The sequence below is a fragment of the Cloeon dipterum genome, chromosome 1 (assembly GCF_949628265.1).
Source record: "Cloeon dipterum chromosome 1, ieCloDipt1.1, whole genome shotgun sequence".
Taxonomy (NCBI): domain Eukaryota; kingdom Metazoa; phylum Arthropoda; class Insecta; order Ephemeroptera; family Baetidae; genus Cloeon; species Cloeon dipterum.
The window spans coordinates 3,227,939-3,251,883 of record NC_088786.1 but is presented as its reverse complement, the minus strand read 5'-3'; the positions used below and the strand labels follow the sequence as shown (position 1 = coordinate 3,251,883).

Genomic DNA, 23,945 nt, shown 5'->3' with positions numbered 1-23,945 from the left:
TCTTTTCCACCAGGATAATGAGAGATATTAAAGTTGGTCGCTAAAAGAGCAGTGCGTTAAGCCAAGCCACTTTTCGACCATAACAGAATGACTTAAGAAATATGGACCCTTCCAGCGGGCTTTTGAAAAGTGACGACGGCTAAATCTGAAAAATGTTGCAGCGAATGGTTTTAATGGAATCGGCCTGATTGTGAGGGTTGTGGAGCTGGTGTTAAAGAGAGAAATAAAAATATTAATTCTATTATAAAGTGCGAAAGCATAAAGGTGTATTTGGTTTGGCTCTCTACCTTCGATAATACTTCGGCTATGTGAGAAAGGTACAGAAACCATTGGTTGAGGATTGCTTAAGTTAGGACGTTAGGGGGTGCATCCGCGTCAGTGGTGCTACGAGATTAGTACCCAACCCTGCACGACTGAAGGGTAATAGGGTCAAAGGTCCTCCTCACAAGAGGAGGACTGCCTCAGGCGGGGGACAAAGTCTACTTCTCAACCGTCCCTGTTAAATGACCAAAATGTAGTAGCTGCAGATGTCACCTTCAATTTTGTAAAATAGTTAATTGTTTGGCCTGATCACCTAACAACACCTGAGATCAAGGCACCTCTCCAGCTGCCTGTTCATCGAAAACTGGAGTTGAATTTTCGAGAGAGCCAAGCAGACGGAGCGCTGGACGGATTCAGGAGGAACTAGAGAAGTCGAGAACAGGTGACAAAGCCACCAGGAGAAGGTCCACCAGAGTTAGTGATGCGGTGGTCCCTAAGCGTGGATGGAAGAGACCTCCAGACCGAGGGACCTTTTTTCCCAGCTTGAGGCACTAGGACTCAGCGCCGGTACGGCTACACAAGATCAGCCTGAAGCAAACCAAACCAAGGAGAAGAACTCAGAAGGGCCGAAGGCCCAGGAGCCGGAGGTTTTGAGAGTATGGTTGATTGCGAACAAGATGTTGAGGCCAAGGCTCTCGAAATTGAAGAGAAGGGGCAGAAGAAGAAGACCAGACCACTTCTACGAGGTTCTATCTGGAGAAAGTGCCGTTGATGGCCTACCGTTTGGAACCCGTCGTCCCTTGTGACCAGAAGGTGGGACTCTATGAACTGCAACAGCAGGTCGTCTTTGCGTAGCTGGAATGCGACTTCTCCACAGTTGCCTTTTGGAATCATCGTTTTTCCCTGGGGTACCTTCGGTGATTAGCTGAATTGATTTTTGGTTTGAGCCCACAAAAAATCATGCACCGCGGAAAAATCGTTAGTATATAGCTCCTTCTGTTTGCGACTTCAAAAACTAAGGGCTCACTCAAACAGAGAATTTTTTTTCAAAAGAAATTTTCAAATTTCCATCACCCTGTGAGCAAATTGTTATATAGCGTCTTGCTATTATATATTGAGTGAATTATAATTTCAACCCTTGAAAGGTTTTAACTTTCACAAAGGCCCAGGAGCGGAAATTATTCTGATGTGAAATAAATTGGAAAAGAATTACAGAGCTCAGCTTGCCAAACTTTTCTCTAAAATCCATCTGTGCACCCTGCCTGCGTAGATTACAGTGTGCGAGGGAGTGGATTAACCTTGTTAAGAGGGTGCATTGGAAATGGAATTCATTTTTGAGCAGCGGCGATGGCGGCTCCCCGCAGAACGAGACTTTAAAGTGGCGTGTGCTCGTTCCTTTTATCACTGCGCAGCCCCGACCGCAGCTATAAGGCTCTTTAATCTCTGCTGCTGCTGCTGCTGCTGCTTCTCTTCTCCGCGTGGCTGATGCAATTTCGAACTCGAGGGCGAAATCTCTCTCACTCCTCGGCATGCTCGGCATCGGCGGAAATGAAGCTAAAAGATTGCCCATAGAAATTCTCAGCACGATCTGCAATCTCTCTTATTACCGCTCGTGGCGCACAGAATTTTTATAAACGTTTTCCAATGATCAGTCAAAGGCCGATCGCATGTATGAAATGCGAGCTTTGCCCTATCGAGAACCTAGATACATCTTAGAAAATTAAGTTGATGAGACTTGTGTAATTTTTGTTTTAAACATTTAGTTTTCTCTAGCAACACGAGACAGCAGAGTGCCTGTGTAATTTAATGAAATTGGTTTCAAATTATTAGCGAGGCAAGAATCCACCAATGCCGAAAGCAACTATGAAATCTCAGATATGTTTCGAGAATTTAAAGGTTTGCTCTCCAATTTTGTCATCTGTTATGAATTTAAAGGCCTTTTTTGAATTTATGGACAGTAGTTTCAGAAACTTGATGAATTTTCTAAAAAAAAGTCAGATGGCTCTACAGCCAGCTGCAAAGACGTCATAATTCACTTCAAATGAGTTTTATCTGAAGTTAAAACGTACGCTCTTCAAAAAAGTAAGAGAAAAAAACAGCCTATCCATTTTGCCCTTTCGCGCAGGCAGAAAGCGAGATAGGCGGCGAATGTAAACATATTTTTTAGTGTAATTGCAGAAAAGCGGTCGCGGGTCGCGCTGCATAAATCATGTGTGTGCCAGGCAGGCAGGCAAGCCAGGGCAACATATTCCAGCTGCAAAGGAACAGCGCCGCGCCACTCTATTATTATTATCACTTGTTTCCAGTTGCATGCGCTCCAAGAAGTCGGCCGGCGGCAACTTTGCAAGAGGAATAGTGTGCATTATATTTTATTTTCGCTTGGCAGCAACTTGGCTGCCGCTTGATTTATGCATGCACCCCGTCCCTCCCGTCCGCCCTCCAAAGCTCCTTTCTCGCGCGCTGCACTCGCGCTGCTAATTAAATATTCTTAGGATTTTCACCGAGCAAGTGTGTCGCGTCGGCTGCAGCATTCGCTTGTTGTTCTCTCACGCACGACAGATTCAATTAACAACTTTACTTTGCTACAATGGCAAGTCAAGCTTAAATTCTTGGTATTCGACTCCATCGCTCCTACTGTTTAGAGCAAACGTCCGAGAGTTATTTGCACACTGTATTATTTTGTTATAGGAAAAAACTTAATTTTTAGTTTTAATCAGTTCGACGCTTTATTTGAAAATAAAATAATTCCGCTAAAAACCAGGAAGTTTATAATTTAAACAGGATTATTTCCTGGAAATACCGTAATTAGGTCAAATTTAACCAGGTTCCCCGCGCTTTAAAACACGAGCCACACCTTCTTTTTAACCAAGCCCCTTTCTTGAAAAAGGCGAGTTACGCCCTTTTCCAGTGGTTCACTGAGAATTCGCGGTAGATGTATTTTTCAATGGAAAAAATCATAATATTAAAGAAATTCAGAAATTTTCCAACGGTTTTACTCGTGAAATCAAATATTTAACTTTTTGAGTTAAAAATTAACAAGCGAATTTTAACTTACCGGCACTTGACAAAATCAATAAAATTGCTGAACGTTAATAAACCGATTATATACCGATGACTGTCTACAAAATGGATTTTTTTTTGCTATAAAAAATGAGATTAGTTTTGAACATCCCTAAAAACAATTGTAAGTGAAACAAATTCTTCCAAGTGAGAGAGAAATTCAGTTTTGCAACGGCAAAAACGGAGCGGACGGTGGCAAAAGCAAGCATATTTCGCGGCGCGTCTGTAGCCAGCGACGAAGCAGGAGCAAAAATAAAATAAATGGCCGGCGGAAGAGAGGAGGGAAAAGGTTTGAGCTTTCACTGCGAACGCTCATACATTCTGGTAGGCAGGATTGATTGCCGGGCGCGCAACACTCGCCGGAAAAAAAATATAAACTCGAGCGCGCGCATTGTTGGTCGGACGCGTAGAAAAATGAGGGCCGCGAATCTGGAGGGCGCATTTGCACTTTCGCAAGCTATTTTTCTCGTGGCAAATTGAATATTTCACGCGGAAACAGCACATGCACACCCACATTCTGCACCGAAACGCACACTTTTCACCACCGTACTCTTCGCAGGCACACAAACTACAGGATTGAAAATGCAAAATGTATTCAGCACTATGGAAAGTTGACTAGAATTGGACAAAATGTGCAAAAACAATCGACTATTCCTCATATTGATGCTGACTGTAATTTCCTGTTAAATAATAAATTTTGATAAGAATATAATTAATCGGTTTCTTAACGTTGAACTTTTGTTTATTTTGCCAAAAGTGACATCGGTTAAATAGCTGCAAGTGTTTTTTCCGCTTCAAATTATTTCCACGAGTTAAAACTGATGGTAGAAAACATTTTTGCAGTTTTTTTTTCAAAATCCAACTGATATTGTGAACAGTGCCATTAAAATTAAGCTACTCGCGGAAATTTTAAAATAGGGGCGTGGTTCCCCTGAAAATTAAGAAAATAAGGTGTGGCACGTGTCGCAAAGCATGGGAAAATCTTAGCAATATTTAATCTTTTACTGAGAAACCGCGAAAATTTTTATAAAATTGCATGTTTTCCTGGAAACTACGGAAAGAAGGCGTGGGACGTGTCACAAGGCGCAGGAAATTCGTACAAATTTACGTTTTTACCCATACTATTTAGCTAGAGTAAGTTTGATTTTGAGCTTCAAGAACATGTCCATACGTGTGCATTCACCATAAATATTATTTTACGCACTAAATTGAATTGGCAAGCGTGTGAGTTTGCACAAGTGGCTGGGAAGGATGCAGGAGTAAGCTTTCACGTGCCTTGTTGGGCTTTGTCGGATGTTTTGCGGCAAAATTGGACGAACCCTGTCCGCCCTGGTGGTCGGCTGGCAGTAATTATTTTTACACTCGCTGCCCTGCTCCTTTTATGATGCCGGGTTTCATCTTTCGCGGGTGTGTGTGCGTGCGAACCCACTCAAATTCGCGGCGGGCTGCTGCAAAAGCGGACGGACGCCGTTTTGCGTAAAAAGCAGGGGCGTTTGTTTGCGGGACACGGCCACCCGGTGCCTCAAACAAACAGCCCTGCGCACTTTTATGCTAATTGAATTTTAATTATTAAATGAGAAGAGGAAATTGTGCTCCTTTAATAAAACAATTTTTGGCACAGCTCCGTGTGGGAACTAGGAATACCATATTAATGATTTATATTTTTGTCTTCTCGTGGGATATAAGCTGCCCTGGCCCCAATAAAACCGCTAACAAGGGGCCGCAGATGAGCTTGGCCACCTTTTCGACTCCCCGTACAGAGGTCTTTGATTTAAACGCCAGAAAGCCGCCGGAAAGGTGCAAGAACCAGCTATTTGAGCACTTTTTGCCATATCTGACATTTGGGAAGCCAGTAATAGATCGCATTGCCTTGACACTGCTAAGAATGCCTAAGTCAAATATCAATATGCGAGCCAAGCTCGTTTTGTGTCGAAGAATTGATGCATGATTTTATAATTCTATATGCAATACACGTTGTGTTTACGGAGGTAACCTATTTTTCTTGTAAGAGAAAGTTTCATTACAACAATCTTTCTATGCACAGCTCGAAGTGGTAAAAATGTTCTTACAATTGCAAGAAAAAGTTGTTACGATTCAATTCGAGTGCTGAAAATAATGGGAGTGAGAGAGAGAGAGCTAGCTGGTGCAGATGCAGGGGCAAATCAAGCCAATTTGCAGGAAAAACTCGGCGGGTGAAAAATGACAAAAGTTTAGAGGCTGTAAAAGTTTTTGTTCCCCGCAGCTGGCAGGTGAAAACTCTGGAAGCTATGCAATTGTCAAAGTTTGTGTTTCCAGTTATGCAAATGGGCACGCGGATTAATAATTTTTGCGGCGCGCAGAGGAGCACGACGTGTAATGAATGCTTGCCTGCCGGCACTTGCATTCATTTCGAATGCAGCGCAGAGGCGACACACGGCACAGCACCGATTATCGCGCCACGGGACAAACAGCCAATTAGGTCGCCAATCTCTCAACTCGGTTCACTCGGAGCTGCAGGCGCTGGCAATGCGCTCAGAAATACAACCTTTCAAACTCGCCCTTTCGCGTCTTTTCACCCAACCGAAATCTTAGCCATTCAGTGCGAGTGATTTCGTTATGCCTCTCGTCCATTCCTTTCCTCGGTAGCCTCTTCTATCACAAAAATATTTTATGATAACTTTTTAAGCTCACGAACCCTTGCAGTTTTCAAGGTTGAGGTTTAAATGGAGAGTTGCTGCAAAAGAACCGTAACCGTAAAAATCATAAGTTAGGCGGTTTTTGGTAGAAACAATAACGCCGGAAGGAACGGTTCTCTGATTGGCTCTTTGACGAAGACAAGGCAGCGACAGCCAGCACACAGACTTTTTTTGCGCTGCTGACTCGATTTTCATCTTAACGATTTTCTCTGATTGGTCGCCGACGTTCTTCTGGCACTTTTTCTTACAATTGGGCTCAGACCAAAAATAGACAGTCTTTTTTATCAATATAGTGTTTGGGAGAAATGCGAGCTACCCTTGAGTCCGATTTCCACTCACACCTCAGGCAAGAGCATTCATTGAATGTTCAATACTTATTGGGGCAAAATACGCTGACCACTCAGCTGTGCTATTCATTTACAGAGCAGCACGCAAGTTTTTTCACCACAAAAGCCAATCGGCGAGGATTTGAGGCCATGCTCAGACTTTAGAGTAGATTATTTTTTAGAGGTGAATCTTTCTGTGCGCCCTTTAAACCAATAATGGCCTCTCGCAGAGGAAAAGATTCTCCACTGCCGCCGCCACCACCGCAAAGTTGTGCGCACTAATGAAATAATATTCCACCAGCGCGCCAACAAAGTGAAAGGGAAGTCGGCCAATATATCTGCAACGCGGATATTATTGCTTTTCTCTTCGTGAGCTTGTGAATTATGGTAAAATTTTAATTTATTCCATTTATTCGTTTTGGTCTTTCCTTTCCTCCTCGCTGAATAACTTTTTGCATTTTTCATACGAGGCGTCGATCCGTTTTTGCGTCCAGTCTGAAAAATTAGTTCTGTAGTAAAAGAATGAAAGCTCAAGTCCTGAATCTCGCACCTTTTATTTCATGGCATTTGTCGTGGATCGTTTCAAATATTTCCTCTCTGTCAGGCAGGTTTTGCATCACTTCGTTTATTTTCCCTGCCGTTATGAATTTAGGCTCTTCGTCTGGTGTTATCGGTCTCATGCTATACGCAAAACTAAATCACGTTAAATTATTTTGGCAACAAAGAACCAGGACCTCTCTATATCTTCAGGATAAATCGGGATTTGTGTCCTTCTGATTGGCTTCTCGAATGGATTCTGTTCCAGATAAGTATCGTCCACACGTGGACCGTCAGGTTTCATGGTGAAATCGCGGAATTTCTATTAAAAAAAATCGTTCACTCGAGGCATTTTTATTGGCTTCCAGTTTGAACTCACCTGTAAAACGGCTCTTCCAGCGTAAAACAAGTATTTTTTATCAGAGCCGAATTCGACCAGCGGCCTTCCTTCAATAGCAACTTCTGAAACTTCAACGCCCACGGTCGATTCTGCTGGCTCGACGGTCATTTCGTAGACGTGTTTGTCGGTTTTGTCCTCCATAGATTTAGAAAATTTTGAATTTGGAAGAGATATTTCTGAACCGAACTGCCAAAGCTCCTGAATAAGTCTGAATGTTTGATAGTCAAATTGTTGGTCAGTTGCTGTGTTGGTAACAATGGAAAAACTTAAGATTTATCCTTGAGTATTACAATATTACTGTCTGCGTCTGTTTCATTTTTTTTTAAATTTAAAACTATAAACCAAATTGCTGTTATTTAACGTAATAAAATACAAGCTTTCAAATTAGTTTGATTGCCATTGGACTTCGTAATAAATTCAGAGCACTCTACGTGCGGCACACAGCAGGCAGACTTTTCTTGTGTGTGTGTGTATATATATAGCAGCCAGGGACTTTTATGATCTCTAACCGCGCTAGCAGCTACACCCTCGAAAGTTAATATCGAGCACACGCGCGCGCCAGCTAAATGGCAGTTATGCCCGGGTGCGCAGTTTACATTTGGACTTCTTTGATGTTGTATCCGTTTTGATCATCACTTTTCCATTACGCAGGTGTGCGTGTCTTCGTCTGAAAACGACGTACAGAGAGAACTGCTGATATCGGGCTTTTCAACTTGATACGCGGCTCGTCACTTTGCTTTGTGAAAAAGAGGTATTCTCGAGCGTGCACAATCAGCTGTCAGCAACGCGTTACAATTCCGACCTTTCCCTCTGCGTTTCGTGCCGAGATAAATTCAAAATACGCGGCTTACGATTCCTCCAAAGCTATAGAATTTTGAAAATTTCGCTCGGAGTCAAATGAAATTCGGAAATGTTGCTGTAACTGACGCACTCGTGCCAACAATCACATTGCTTCTTATTGTACATATAATTGGCAATACGAAACTAGATGTGACGCAATAGACTTTCGTTATAAATAGCTTTCCGGAAAAGAAAGCTTATACTGCTCACAGCGTGTGACGCACGAATAAAGAAATTGAAAAGTTTGAAATTAACTGGCGCGTAGCGGGCGGGCAGGCGTCGGGAAATAAGAGGGCAAGAAGGGTAATAACGGCTTTTTCTGTCTGAGCCTTAGTTGCTGCTCTGGTGCACGAGTGACAAATGGCGAACACGCAGACACACGCCGCAGAGTGAACGAGTGAAGAACATTTATTTCTTCGAGGCCCGCAGCAGTTCAGTAATAATTTCGCGATGATGAATGAGTGTGCGGCGCGCACGTTCCGACACACTCGCTGCTGCGCGCCCGAATTAGCCGGCCGGCTGTGGTGAGAAAACGCGGAATACGGCGTGGCACGTCGCGAAAGGAAATTTGTTCCGCGCGCTCTAATAACGTCGTAGGCAGTGGCGAATGTCAGAAACCAGCATCGGCCGCTTTCGCCGCACCCAATGAATGAATGAATACAGTGTTTCCCTGCTGATGCTGAATTTGATTATTGCCTCTTGGGGTGCGGCGCAGGCTCAAAATTTTCCCTCCATCGCCCTAGTTTTGGTTCGTTTCTTTATTTGGAGAAAATACATTTTTTTAGAATAGATTATTACTTGTCGCTGGACGTATTTGGCGGTAACGAAATTTACACCATTGATCATGCGAATTTTGAGAATGCAGCAACTCATTTTAAAATTTAAGGCCTGCGTTAAGCCCCTTTAATCAAACCCAATCGAATTAACACCTAATTTGAGGTCATCGGTCAAGGTCAAAGGTCACCAAAGCTTATTTCCGGGACTTTAAAAACCAGCACAATGCTTTAAATATCCGAAACACCTATCAAAAGTGGTCTCAGGGTATGTGTGAACTTGTGTGAAAATTTCAAGGTGGTGTTCGCTTCGTTTTTTCGATAAATTTAATTTTGAATTTCAAAAAAACAAAAATTATCAATTTTTCCAAATGTTGTGAATGCCAAATCTCGGGTTCTAACTGTCAGAAATTCCAAAACTGCATACCATTCGACTTTGCTTGACTATCCCTAGTTAGCTAAATAGTTTTTAGGGGTGCTCACCCTCACGCTCAACCCCTATTGGCCATAATTTCATCCCCCATATCAAAAAGTGAATATTTCAAATTTTCACTTTTTCAATTTTGTTCTTTTCTAGAATTAGACAATTTGACCCTCCTGTTTTAAACAGTAGAGGGTAGTGAAATGGATAATATAACACATTTTGTAATGTGTAAGACGCATTAGACGTTTTAACATACGCTCCTTCTCCATATCTTTCCATCCGTTTTTGCATGTAAACTTTTATCGGTTAAAAGAGTGATCCTCTCGTCCTCGGGGCTTAATATGAAAGCAAAGACAAAGCGACGTGAACAGCGTCCTAGAGCAATTTACAGGAAGGGAAATAGGTTGAATTTTCTCGCAATAAAATGCGCAGCTCGATATTAAAAATGGCGTAAGATGCGGATGGATGTAGGAGTTGCCATAAAAAGCGGCCTCGTTCCGAAACAAAGCTGCCGAGCGCATATATAAACAGCGAGCGCGTTATATTGGTGTTTGCTCTGCTCAAGTGAACATAAACCTGCGGCGCGCAACACACGATAATACTCATACATCTCTGTGCGTCTCTATTTGGCGGCCCTTTATTGCCTTTGTGCCTGCCAGCGAGGAAAAAAGCTAGCCTGCCGCGTGCATGTATTTATCTCCCGCAGGTCTGGATGCAATCACAAGCACCAGACGATTTTTCTGCGCGTGTGACCTCCCGACTTTATTAATTTCCACTCTTTCCATTGTTCTCTAGTACATCCTCTAGCTGCTGCAGTGCTAGCTTTTTAATAATGATTAAATTTTAGACCAAGCTAAACCATAATTTTCGCATTTTCATGCGACGAGTGACGCAAAATTTTTTTATATTTTTGCCGATTTTTGCTAACATTGTAGTCATCAAACCTCGGGTTTTAACAGTCAGAATTGCAAAAACTGCACCCCGTCCAGAACCTTCTCTAGATAGTCAAATGATTTTGAGGGTGGCTAATATATGCACTGATCAAAACCTTTTTGAAATTAAAAAAGTCTACCCCAAAATTCATCGGCTATCATGGGGAGATTGAGATAAGTTGAATGGTGTGCAGTTCATGTAATTTCGATGGCTCAAACCCGGAATTCAACGATGACAATGTTGGAAGAAATTTAAAGTTTTGATTTTGGTAACGTTGCCAAGGCCAAATTATTGTGCTTGATAATCTTTTCCCAATATTTTGCACTTTTAAAAATTAATCCATTCTTAACTTTGACTAAAAACCGTCTGGGAATATAATGTTCGCTGAGGGTCCAAATATCACATTTTGAAATTCTCTATCTCCTCAGAAGTTCAACAATAATTATCAGACCAAAATTAAATTTGGACTGGGCAGACAGACATGTGCCAAACTGACGCGTTGACGTCCCAACGGACTAACAAAAGATCATCTTCTGCCGCTAATCCAGAGTATTTCCAGATTGACCTGCCGGATAAATCCGTAGAGCACCAACACTGGCCAAACCCAGCTTTTTCCCCGCGGAGGGTAGCCAGCCATCCGTCAAGCAGTGCATTTACTCGAATTTATCATTTCCAAGAATAGACAACAGTCGACCGCAAGCACGGTTGGATAAATCAAACTCGCGCACGTCTGTCGGTGAAAGTGCGAATCGTTTCTCTCATTCGCACAGATGGCGCTTGCCAAGATTAATTCCTTCGCACTGATTAATTAGGGGCTGCAATTGCTGCCGGCTGCGTGCTGAATGATTCTAGGGTTGCCAACGTTTGCACCTTTTAAAAAGAGCTGAAATTTTCCCGGATTGTCGTTTCAATTTCTGAGAAAATCGGCGGTCCTGTCTCCCTACTGTAAAATCACAATTTTTTCAAAGTAAAGGGGATTTTTCCTCAAAATTTACTCACTGGTGGATAGATCACGACGAGATAAATCGAAATCAAGCGAAAAATCACTGACAAAAATCGTTAAATTGTTCGAGAAATTTTTCAAAATCTGATATTTGACTATATTTAGATTAATGCACATTTTCTAAATTATTATTCTTCTTCTTCCTTGAAAATAATGCCATAAGGGTTGCATATCGCCTTTTTCCTTGCAGGAGCTCAGCCTGGAATTACCAATTAGTCGAGAGAATGGCGGAGAAAACGTGGCAACCTTGTGTGTTGATTGTTAGACTGCGGTCTGGGCGTGCGGGTGGGTGTACGTCATTAATTAAATTCATCAACTCAACAACTGAGCAGCTGTGCTCGCGATTAAATTGCAACTCTCGCACTCCCCCGCAGCCGGTTATTTAGTGCAGACGGTAATGAGATGAGAATGCTGGCTGAAGGCTGAATTAAGTCGAAATCCAGTGGCTGGCGTGGCGGCACAATTTATTTCGCCAGGTGTCACGCCCAAAATGAAAGCGCTTGCAGCCGAATGTTGGTACGTGCGCACACGTGAAATAGTGTTTTCATAAATAAGACGGGCGCCGGCGGGGCAATCTCAGCCAGTCGAGCGGAATAAATAATTCCTTGTCTCCGCGCCGACACGTATAATAAGATGAGATGCACACGGCTCTCTCGCCAACCAGCGCCCGCACAGGATATTGCGCTCGAGTGGATGAAGAAAATTGCATCAGGCGTTTTTCCTAAAGAATTTCCTCTCCAACGAAATGAAGGCCTTTAATAGGGATGCCTGCTTTTATCGGCTTTTAATATTAATATTACTATTATTTACTCTCGCGAGAGTGCATCACTTTTTCTCTTCAATATCAGAGAGCGCACATTAATTGCAATGCTTTAAAGTGGAGTGATAGTGATTTTTTTTAATTTAAAAAATGAAATTTCATGTAAAGTTAAATCGTGATTACACAATTCCGTTGAAAATTCTCCATTTAAAACAATGCTAAGTTTGAGGCCGATTTTCTCGAAAATTTACAGTGCTGCCTATGTATTTTTTAACTGTACATGATTTTTAGGACCCAATCTGTATGTGTGTTACAGGATTTTGCGGGGAAATTCACTATCATTCCTCTTTAATTTATTAAAAACCGCGTCCACTGGGTTCTCTGTGAACAGTGGCCATTGGAGGAGGGCGTAATTCTCGGGTATTTTGATCTGGGTGGGCTGTGGTTCCTCGTAAAATAAATAAAGTAGGCGTGGCACGTGTCACATATTGCGGGGAAAACGTTCAATTTGACCTTTTTACAAAGAGTTAGCAGGAGTTTTGTAATGGGGGCATGGTTTCGAACAGGTTCCGAGGAAAATTAAAAAGGGCGGAGAAGCTCACGTTGCAAAATGCGGAACATTGTAAACACAGATATTTTTAATTACGGCAGTGATTTCCCTGAAAATTTAAAATTTAAAAGAGCAGGAAACTAACGGGTCGTAGAGCACGGAAATATCGTGAAATGTACGGTTTTTCTGATATTTACAGTTAAAATTTGAAGTTAATTATTGATTTACTGTTTTTACAGAAATGATCCAATTCCAAAATCATGACTAGAACTCATTTGATGGCCTGAACATCAAAGAAAAACAATCGATAGTTTGTTTTGTATAAAATATCCCTACACATAAAAATATTTTTCAAAGAAATTTACTTGAAGATAAGTTCTGGACAGATTACTGAAAAATATTCATCCCACGCCAAAGGCACAAATAAAGAAATGATACGTACGTATAATTGTGTATTTCTTGTCATGAACTTGTACGCATTTCAGGAAATATAAGCTAGCCTTTCACGTTTATTGAAGCCTAGAGGAGCGGGATTTAGCGTCTGAACGAGTGGATTAGAGTCTTCCAAAAGGAAATTTGATCGCCCTGACGAATACATACCATTTAGAAGCGGCCATAACCTTCAAAGGCAGTTTTTTTTCTTTGCAGGGCTGCGGGCGATTTTATATTCGGGCATGTCAAAGGAGGGGGACAAATGTCCGGGCTGAAGCGAGGAATTTTACTGCTCTTGAACTTGGATCGAAGTGCTGCACTAAAGGACGCGCGTATCAAATTCTGTCCTTTTTTATTAGATGGCTGTAAAAGGGCAAACTTGAATTGGAGTCTTAGAACAAGTCGCCAGACGCAATGCAACACACTTGATTTCACCTCAGCGAAATGCACCGGATTTCACGTCTCAATTGAGCCAGAAAATTGACGCCAATCTCGACGGTTTCTCCTTTTGAATTTCAATTTTCTTCTCGAGACGCAATCCATTCCGAGCCGTTTCATTGGAGAATATCGAATTCATTCGCTTCCTTTTAACGCTACACAAAGCCATTTCTTTAGGTAACACAACCTGATAGATTATTCAGGTTTTGGTTTAATCGGTTTATGATTGATTGAAACAAGAGCGACTCTAGTCTAGACTTGATTCAACTGGAAATTTAATGCCCGATGAGCAAAAAGGGACGCTAGAGCTTTGAAGATGGACGTAATGTAGGCTTTTGTAACACGAGAGTGGATGAGATGACAAAGAATAAAAAATTTGACTCGCAAGGCGTCGAGGCAGAGCGCGCGAACGCCATTATTGATTCTGGGCCGGCGGAATCAATTGGCAAGGGCTGCCGCGCGACTCTCTCTATTGTGTGCACATTTCTGTCTGTCAAATGAAGGGGGCCTCATTTGCGCGCCGCCTGCTTTCTTTCTTGTCACTAGCGAAAGAGACGGGAAAAAGGTTATGCCAGAAAGAGAGAGAGAAAGAGACGACTCTAACGGATCGAATGCAGCAGCAGCAGCCATACTTCATTACAAGACAGTTGGAAATTGAATTCGCCTCGCGCGTTATCCAGCTCTGCGCGCACTTTTTCGCGCGAGAAGTGACTGAATTTATCGGTAAACTGGTTACGCGCTCCACTGCATCGTCTCTGACGAATGAGACAAAGTTGGAGGACCTAAAAATTCTCTCTCGCCAGCGCGCTACCAATTGCTTTGCTTCCTTGCAAATTGTCCCTTTTGAGCGCCTTTTGCCAACGAGTTTCACGTTTGCAGTTAGCCAATTTTATTCATATGAGCTTTTTAATGTGGGTTCCAATTCTAAAATCAATCTGTTCTATGCAAACAATTTTAAACAGCGACCCTTCTATGATGTTGACGAATTTCAGACCAGCTTTGTAGCAAAACAAGTACACGCGAAAACATTTTTTTAAATTTATATAGGTTTTTTATATATAATTTTGTTTTTATTTACGGGGATAGTTTTTGGAATTTGCTTTGAAGCTAAACTTAAAATTGAAGGAAACGAAGGGTTTTTGGTCTGAGCCTGGCATAAAGTGTCCCTAGACCGCCGGCGACCAATCAGAGAAGGAAGCGGTTCTCTGATTGGACAAAGATTGAGACAGAATAATCGCCACAATGACAGCCAACGCAAAACCGAGTCAAATTTGCTCCATCCAATTCACTTCGAAGTAGTATTTATCTATGCCTAGGATTAAAATTGAAAAATATCTTTGTTTCTCCTTACGTATAACGGTGCAACACGCCTAAAACTGTTTCAGTGCTATAAATAATAAGTTAATTTGACGTTCGGTATGCTCACAAATTGATACAATTCTATACACTAATTCATGACATAAAATCACACTACAAATTTAATGCAATAGTGGAGAAAATTACTCACAAGTTTTTCCCAAAAGAGAATTATTCTGTGGAGGCTTTAAAATCTCTCCGGTAATACACCAACGTGCTTAACTCTTTCGCAAATTCCTTAAGCCTGGACTCTAGACGAAGTGCTGCTGGTAGAGCGTTGTTTAAGGCGGCGGAAAAGAAAGTGGGTTCTGCTTTTAAATCATTTTTGTTTTCACGGGAGTATTAAGCTTTGGTTTTAGTCGCCGCGCGTTGGAAGTACTTAGGGTATTTTTGACAAACTTGCACGCCTCATCCAAATAAATTGAGAATATTTGAAGCAGCTCAAAACGTTCGAATGCCCAGGGGTTAAGTTCTGCCAGTATCGTTCACCCAACAGAGCCCTGAATAGCCGCTTTTGCACTTCAAAAACGTTAAAGGAACACATTAAAACATCAAAAGAAAATAAGACAAATTTCTCAAGTCCCAATTGTTCGTGTCTAACACGCGCTCTCAAAGCGGCCTTGCGCGGATTATTTAATTACAAGCGTGCAATTCTGCAAATCAACATATTATTCAATAAAACGCAATAAAAATATAAACCAATATAAATAAAAGCACTAAAATCACTTCACAAATATATTCAGTAAAAATACCTCGATTCTTGAATCGGCTCCGAGGGAACTAAGAAATGCACTTATGACTGCTCGACCGCTGCAAGGCGAGTGCGTATGTTACCTGCTGCAGCGACGAGGGCGGAGCAAAGGTAACCCGCCGTGCAGGTTGCATACTCTGCACGGCGGCCCCCATAACGTCATTCATTGCCGGCTCGCTCGCTTCCTATAGTAATAATTTCATTAGATATTATTGAATAAGCATGAGACAAAAATTGTTTGTGCGATATTAAGCCTTTTAGGCCAATAACCATCATCATCGCCGTGTGCAAACGCCCGACTGCATATTTTGTTCTTTACAAGGGATTGTTTGTCCAGCGAGGGACACGAGCGGCGAGACATGAATACCGCATGAGAGGTTGGATTGCAGAATTGCAATATTACAGATTTTGAAGCATATAAAGTGAGATATTTACCATCAAAATACATTTTTTTTAAATTTAAGTAGCTAGGCGTGCTTCAATCTACGAATAATCATCTATGTTTATGACCCAAAGTTGAGAGGTTGTGTCTTCAGCGTAGTTAATAGTCATTCCAACGAGCACGTATACAGAAACACTTCATGAACTGCGCTCTCAAAGGGCTGGGGAAAGAACGCCTCCTTGAGGGGTGCCTCTGTTGACATAAATCTCTGAAGAAAACACCTGCCTCTCCACCTTGCCCACTCTCTCGGTCAATTTAACAACCTGCTAACGATCCGAAAGCGTTGACCGCTACCAATCTAATGTTACCCTTTTAACAACAGTATTTTATGGTTGAAACTACGAAATTTTACTTATTCTGCATGGAAATTCCGTTAATCACCCTGCTTCTACACGTTTTCTCGAGGTCTAGATTTGCAGGTGGATAAGCAATTAAAATTTATTGATGACTGGCACTTTCATATTCGCATTCACACGCTCTGAAGCGTCTTCCGTCTCTATCCCATGGGGGAGAAGCAGCAAAGGGATTTTGTTTTATGCTGGATCAGCGCAACATACAAACCTTGAGAACGATCGTGTTTGTGTGTGCGAATTTGCGCACTCGAGCAACAGCGGTGGTGGCACAGGGTGCCTTTATTTTAAATACTCGTCGCCTCCCTCGTCAGCAGAGCTGACGGATTGAGAGACGCGACTTATCTCACTTTACCCCCCGCTGAGCTCAATTCTTTAATTTATATTTTGGAACATTCTAAAAATATTACCAAAAACAACCATATTCCTGCGTGGAATGGACTGCTCCAAATCATATTTCCATTTGCTTAGCACTGCAATTTCATTTTTGAGCGACAACTTGACACGGTGTGATGATTATCGGCAGAAACGTAAAAATAGTTATCACGTTTCCATCGGTTTTCTGCTAATAGTGTTGAATTTTCGATCAATTGTTTCAACTGTCTTGCCTGTATGTCAGGATTTAAATGGCAGTGTAAAAACTGAAATTATTCCAACTCTCGCAATTTGTAGCTTGTGTGTTTTGATAAACGAAGAGATGACCTTGGTCATTCATCCATTCAATGAGCGGAACTGGAAAGGCAGGCCAGGCAAAAAGTGGCCTCTTGAGCATACATCACGCGCAGCCTATTTTGTTTATCAGATGCACGTATAACAGTGAATGTGTACAGTGTGTGCAGTGATGGCGGGCGGGAGGGCGGGTGGCGCGGCGCGGCGGAGGAAAAAATTACTTCATATTCCGGCGGAGCGCGGCTCGTCGGCGCAATATTTCCTCATTCCGCGCGCTGGGCTGCAGCGATAGCGGGCCGAGTGCGGCCATTAAATTCGGTAATGCACGTTCCTATCGTGCCGCTCTCGAGGGCGGCGGAAGAGGCCAGCAAAAAAAAAACACACACACAGCGAACGAGAAGTCGTGCAGATTGTACTCTCGCTGCCGAACTGATTAAATTTTTATCGCGAGACGTGCGTATGCAACCTGCGCGGCACTTGCGCCCGGCAAATTGCCTAATTTTTCCTCCCTCCTTGCGCCGCTCAAGTCGAGAGGGTGCGAATCGTATTTGAGCCTAATTAGCCAGTCTTGAAGCTATGATTAAAAATAAAAAAGAAAGAATCAGCGAGGGGGAAACAGTGCACTTTAACTTAAGGGTGCGAAAAATGAGTTAATTAAACAATCTGAAGACGCCTGAGAACGGAACTCTTCTCCACTGGTGTGTGCTAGTAATATTTACTATGTAAGTTCTGCTTTTTGCCTGCAAATGATTAAAACAAGCTGCTCACAAGCGTGTGCATATCTAATTTCCGACCCTGTTCTAGACTTTCACAATGGAATTTTTACTATTTGACAGACAGAGATATCATTAGCAAACTGATGTCACGTGAAAGAAAGTTTGAAAAATGTCATGCTTGGAAGCAAGTCTTAATGGATGATGAAATGAATACTTTAATGACAAAATGTAAAATCGGATTATTATCGTGAAACCGAATAGCGCATGCCGGCAATCAAGTGTTCCACTTCTAATTATAGGTACACGGCTGCAATGGCATATTATATATTCTGTGCAAAGTGTAACCGAATACTAGCATTGAGAAGCAGCAGAAACCGCGCTCGTTTCGCTCGCTCGCTCGCGATTGTAAATCTGCCCGTTCTTCCGCTGCAGTGCAATTTAGTCGGTAAAATGATATTCATTCATTATGCATGACCTGCTTTTTTGCGCACTAATTTTAATTAAAAGCCCTTTTTGCCTATTGCAGCACAGAGAGCGACATCCTGATCAATTGCATCTGCACTCGAATAGAATTACTTCAATTTCTTATTGCGCTCCATCCGTTCTGCTTATAATCAAAAGGCCGCGCGCGCGTATGCCTGATGAAACATTCATAGACTCTTCAAAGCAAAATTACTATTCTTTCATTTGCATGGCATGCAATTAATTCCTCGCCAACTGGTTTTTAATGAAGAATTGTTAACAGCTAGGTCAGATACAACCCGCTCTGTTTCGTGAACTTGGATCATGCAGCAGCTCTCAATATTCATTCATTAGAATTTTCACAAGCCTGCAGTTTTTTCCTCAACATGATTTTTTTGGTATTTTCGTGATGCAGAGAATAGCACTGCCGTGAGATTGAAGAGACGTACATCCTCGTTATCTAAATAAAATTAAATAAAATATCTTCGTTGATAAAAGGATATTTTCAGAATTTTTAGAAATAGTTTGGAGTTGATGGACATGCACATCGCGATGACTTCGGTATGTTTCATCGTTTTTCGCTAGCGTTGTTGCCTTTTTTCCACTCTCTATAATGCATTACATATATGTATATTTGACTTAAATGAAAAATGAAGTAGCCCTGTAATGCCATTTTTTTTAGTATCAATCGATTTTTGAGGGTTCATTCGGATTAGCCAGGCTAATCACTGTCAATCGTACATTCGACACATCTTGCCGTGAATCGGTAGAAACGTAAAAACTAAATGTAAGTATGGATCTTGCAAAAGCAATCCAAGAATGCCATCGACAAATCGAAGGACGGGGTTCTCTCTGATTGGCATGTCAGCTTTGTTACTGTGGCGCTTCTGTCTCGATCTGCTACGTCTAATAGTCAATCTCTTCACTGATTGGTCGCGGAACTTTTTTGCTTAGTTCAGACCAAAACCCGTCAAAGCAAAGGGTCTTACTTTTCCTTTGAATTTCGGCACGTTATGTTGAATTGTTGAATGGGTGATTGGACTCGCTAACCTTATTCAACCCTTAGGAATCAATTGGCACTTTCAAAAAATGAAATTCCAGGTCAAATTAAATGAGACCCGGTGAAGAGCCTCTCAGTTTTTGTTTTTATCAATTTCAAATACATAGATATAGGAATTTAAACGTTTTCCATAGAATTAAGATTGTATTAACACATACATTTACAACCGGCTTTTGCATTCTTGTTAAATACACAGCAAAGCTATGATTCATGTTTTCAGCGGCAAAAGGGAAGAAAAACAAGCGGCCACAAAATTGAAATGTGCATCGCGGTGGCTCACTAATTGCTGCACCTGACCTGTTTCTGCGACCAACACTCGCTGCAATCGCAGCGCAACGGCTTCATTACCATGCGAGCGTGTCGACCACCCGCCGTCGTCGGCAATGAAAGCAGTCGGAATTAAAAATAATTCGCGCGCGCCGTTTTTAGGGCACAATAATGTGATGGCTGGCGAACTGCTGCATTTTACGAGCCGTTCCTATTACGTCATAAACGCTGGCTGGCTCGTGGCACCATGTGGTGCTCACGGTCCTCGCCAACTCGCTTCAAACGAATTCGTGCATCAGCTGAGGAGCAGCTCGGCGGTCAATAAATTATTGTGCATCACCCACCCGAAAATAATACGAGAATAAAAGAAAATAAACTAATGAAATGTCACGGGTAGATGTGCTTTGCCTTCCTCTCACCTAGAACTAGCACTAAATGTGATGTCCTAGGTTTTTGGTTTCTAATTAACATTTTGGTAACGAGCTCAGAATTTTTAAAATGCACTTAAATGTTGTCCCATGACATGTGTGAACTTGTTTAAAAATTTAAGAGTGTTCTTTTTTGTTTTCGAGAAATTCCTCTCCGAAACTCGAAATACACGATTTTTATTGCTCTTTTTATCCCTGTCCGAGGACCGGGAAGGGCGCGCACTGCACTGGCATGAATGCTGAAACCCGGGTCCCAATAACACCGCGAACTGATAACATGGGCGCACCAGGTCGCACAGGGACCCAGCCCACTCAAGGGCCACTTGCCTCCGCACCGAGGACTGCATTGAAACGCTAAACATTCGTCCCGTGAAGCCAAATCACGCATGCTGGAAAGGTGCAAAGCAGCAATTAACGAGTCGCCTCCCAGCCCGTTGAGCATTTCGAGTCACTAAACTAACCACTTTTTGCCATATCTGACATTGGGTGGCCAGTATTAGATCTCCGAACTGTTCAAATACCTCCCATTGCTTTGACACTCCTGAGAATGCCTTAACAATGCGAGCCAAACGAGCTGGTACTTGATTTGTAAATTTTGTCAACTCCAATTCTATTGTTCTAACCATCAGAATTGCAAAAACTACCCACCGTTAGACTCGTCTTGACCTCCCCTGAGCAGCTGAAGGGGTTAAAGGGGTCTTATTTCACCACTTTCAGCCCCCCGATACAATTAAAATGAAATACAAAAATTAAATAATTCAAATTAACCAAAACTAACTCTAAAAAACCACTATAATACACTATGCCTACCTTATTTACAATTTAAAAAATTATTAAGTATTGTACAAAAGAATAATAAATTCCAGCGTTAAAAAGTTTTGACAAATTGGTTATTAGATTATAGGGCGTTGCAATATTTATAAGAATGATACGGCGAAGAATAACCACCCCCTAAACCCTTCAGATGATCAGAAGTAGGTTGAAACGAGTCTAACGATGGGTAGTTTTTGAAATTCCGATGGTTAGAACCCGAGATTTGGAGTTGAAAAAATCTGCAAAACACGAAAAAGTTGAAATATTCGTGTTTGTTTCGAGTTTTGAAGCGGAATTTATCGAAAACTAAAGAGACAACCACTCTGAAATTTTCACACAAGTTCAAAAACATCAACAGACTACCTGTAGACAAAATTTCAAGATTCCAAAATCCTGAATTTGCGTGTTAAAGTCTGAAACAAGTAAGAAGAAAATGAGTTTTGAAAAAACGTGAATATTTCAACAGTCATGATGCATTTAGCATGACATGCAATCTGCTTGGCGAAGGAGTATTATTTTCTGTTTATCACGGAGCACTTGGCGGGCGGCGAGAACGAGCTGTCAGCGCGGCCAAGACCATAAGAGTGTTAGTGTTGCCCGCCTGGTGAAAAGTGAAACAATAACAGTTAGAGGCCGCTCTCGGTTTGATTATTTGCACGAGCGTGGCGGCGAAACAAAGCAATTTCTAATCATTGCAGGCGGTGCCGTAAATTTGCGGATATCCGCGGCTCGTGCGGCTTGCGAGGGCATTGCAGTCCGGGCCGGAATTCCCCAGATAACGAAGCAAAGGTGTTTTGTTTTTATGGCTGTTTGGCCAATTGCCTTTCGCGAGTGAACCGAGCCGAGCAAAGGAGCCTCTCGTGCGGTCTTGCGGCAGTGAGAGCGTTTACGAGGTGCCAACCTGCGCGCGCGATTGCCGGCCTGAATTATTAACGCGCCCACAGACAAAAATGGATTATCCGCCCCTTCAGGGCCTGCGCTGAAATTGAATTTGCTCGGCAGAGAAAGAATGAAATCCCGCTAAGCTCGCCGGCATTTTGCACCTTGATTGCAGTCAGCTCGAAATGCTAATAAGGCGCTCGGGTGCAGCCAATTTCAGCGCCCGGCGGTCGCCTCGGCGCGCACACGCACATTACAAAATCACATCACGTATCACAAGTATGGGCCGCCGACCAGAGCAGTGCAGCGGGCAGATTTATCCGCCCGCCTACAACCATAATAATTTATATGTTTTGCCATAAAATTTTACGACTATTTGCGTAATGAGCGTCGCCTCCAGTTTCGCTCCAGAATAAGTTGCTACAATTTTTTTTTTGTGCTAACCTCCTCCTTCCTTTTTTGTCCGTAGCGAGTAACGAGGGAAAGACCATTTTATTTATTTTCGGATAAATGTTTACTGTTTTGCTTCTCGATGCAGGCATCACATTTCACAGGATGGCATTTCTTGACATTTTGTTGATAAAGCAACTTTGCCTTGTATGTCGATACATAATAGTTTATTTTTAATACAATGGCATCTTAGGAGACAAGCTATGTAATGAATCACACCGATGAGCTATTTTACTTTCTATCGTTATCAAGTGTAAATGGGTTATTTACTTACGTAAGTAATTTTACACAGGAAATTAATTTAATTTAAAAATAAAATGAAACTTCATTAAATCAATTTAGAGGGCCTATATATGATTGCTGCGTCCATATATATATATAATTATAAATTTATTTTCCTCAAATGGCATTTTGAATCAACGAGGAAAATTATTTGAGGAAAAAGCAGAATTTAGTTTGGCATTAATCAACGTTCTAAATTCATCTGCCGTGTGAGGGTTAAACGGCTTTTTTGACAAAACTTCCTTCTTCTCACTATATTGCTTTCGATGTTACTTTATTGCAGAGAAATGGATATTCGCGTTTTGGGAACTTTGGGGTGCTGGAAGCCCTCTGCCGAGGAGGGTAGAAGGCGGCGACTACGCGCTAACGGGAAGAGACACCCTCTCGCGGTTCATCGGGAAAGCGCAAGGGTTGGAGCCCCTCCTCCGAGATGGCATCAATGCTTTGTTTTTTATTAACGCCTGCAAGCGCACGGTTATGCAACCTGCATGTTTATCCGTGTGAAACAAATTGCATACATATAGCTTCATTAGTTTGTGATGCAATTATTTGAGCATAAAGCATGATTCGGCATTCGCTGCTATGGTTAAAACACAATCCAGCTGTTGTAATAACAATAACAATAATTGCATACATATATTGTTAGTAAATTATTAAATTATTCTCAAACTCTAACAAAACCTAAAGTGAATGAACAATATATTAAGGGTTTGGTACATCAATCAAATTGTACTTTTTTAAGTGTTTGGCTATTTCTAAATTTTGGATGAATTCAAAAGACAATTTTACTAGTTTTTTCAGTCATATGCTGGTGATTTACCATCGGATAGAAATTTTAACAGCTCTCAGAAAATAATAATGTTTTTACTGTTTTATTTATTATTTATTTTTTTCACTTATTATGGGCCCAAAGCCTCTATATAAAAATTATGTGATTTTACCACGAAAATATACACAATTGATCCAAAATATATAGCGGGGTTTCCTCGTGAGTTAAAATCACAAAAAGTCGTATCCTTTAATTTAAAATTCAATGACAGGGTATAGATCTTGATTAAAAAGAGACGACAGCGAGATTTACGCAGCCCCTTGAGAGCAAAAATTAATTCAGCCCAATTTCGCGCGTTTTACAGCTTTTTAACGGGGCCAGCAGAGAAATCAGCGAAACTGTCGCGGACGGGCCGGATGTGCTTGCTGTCGTCGTCGTCTTTTTGCGGCGGCAACCTCCACAGCTCCTCTCTCCCCCGACGGAGCCGCATGTGCGCGAAAATTAAAAATTCTTATCTGCAGGCCGTGCAGGCTGCGAGCTAGTTACGGGCGAAAATCCTTGGGGGACGCTTTGCATGCTAGACTTTACGACGAGTTCCAGCAAGTTTTACTGCTGCGTGCACACGCACCGGCGATGACAGTTGCTTAACAGTCCCTTTCTGCAGATGCCACCCGCTGCTCGCTCTCGGTCCCGCGAGGCCCAAACAAACACACCCTTCCGACGACCCCTCAACCAACCCCCCATCTTTTAAATGCAAAATCGCCACCACTATTTGCGTCCCTTTCTCCGGCTCTTCACCCACTTCTCCGTGGTGATGTTTGCCTTTTGGCAACTCGCGC

General features: G+C 42.1%; 1 long non-coding RNA gene across 1 annotated transcript; it reads right to left on the bottom strand.

Moving 5' to 3' along the window:
• Positions 1 to 6,878: 6,878 nt before the first annotated feature.
• Positions 6,879 to 7,485, bottom strand: LOC135934034 (uncharacterized). Its single transcript, XR_010574053.1, has 3 exons — positions 7,239 to 7,485; positions 7,057 to 7,181; positions 6,879 to 7,003 (listed from the first exon to the last, which is right to left on the bottom strand). It is a non-coding gene; the product is annotated as an uncharacterized LOC135934034 (long non-coding RNA).
• Between the last annotated feature and the right edge of the window lie 16,460 nt (positions 7,486 to 23,945).